We start from the raw sequence: 713 nt of genomic DNA on the forward strand, positions 1-713 counted from the left end.
TCATTTCCCCTTGATTGATCTGCTTGTAGCTTACGGGGGTCTCGGTTCTGGCAGTCTTGAAGCCATAGGTAGCGTAAGAGGGTTCTAGCACAGCTTTCGCCTTCGCTCTTGATCACGTTCTACGTGACGCTGGCGGTAACAAAGGACGTCCCACGTCCGCCGCTATGGCTGAGGGTGGCGCTGGTCAACACTCTCAAGGTTCGTATACAGACAACATAAATACCCAAGAAAGTAGCAGGGGGGACAGCGGCCGATGTAGCTCAGTTGGAAGAGCACCGGACGCATTATTCGGAGGTCGTGGGTTCGGATCCCACCATCGGCACGTTGTTTTTTCTTCTACTTTGTGTCTAATTATCTTTCCCCTAAACAGATTACATTACTAATTTCTGTGATTATCCAAGTAAACATTAAAAAAAAAAGACAAAGTACCATCCCCAACGCTTTCCTTGGCCTCGCTGACTGTTGGCTTATTTCCTTCATGTATTATAACGAGCACCCTCATTTCCCCTTGATTGATCTCATTTTTCCTTAAGTAACAGAGGTTAAAAAAATATTTAAAAAATTGGTTCACTAACCATATTGGCTTTGCATATTGGGGAAGTATACTCAGTCATTTTTTTAACTCAATCTCGGTGATTTTACGAGATGACCTGAAGAAGATTTCTTCAAAGTTAATTTTGTCCATTTGTTTTGTTGCGCTCTTGCAAGTCGAC

General features: G+C 43.5%; 1 non-coding gene across 1 annotated transcript; it reads left to right on the forward strand.

Moving 5' to 3' along the window:
- The first annotated feature begins 249 nt into the window (after positions 1-249).
- On the forward strand, positions 250-322 carry TRNAM-CAU (transfer RNA methionine (anticodon CAU)). Its single transcript has one exon. It is a non-coding gene; the product is annotated as a tRNA-Met (tRNA).
- Positions 323-713: the final 391 nt, after the last annotated feature.

Source organism: Amblyomma maculatum, unplaced genomic scaffold, assembly GCF_055883805.1.
Source record: "Amblyomma maculatum isolate TAMU_Amacu unplaced genomic scaffold, ASM5588380v1 scaffold_13, whole genome shotgun sequence".
In the NCBI taxonomy this organism is placed as follows: Eukaryota; Metazoa; Arthropoda; class Arachnida; order Ixodida; family Ixodidae; genus Amblyomma; species Amblyomma maculatum.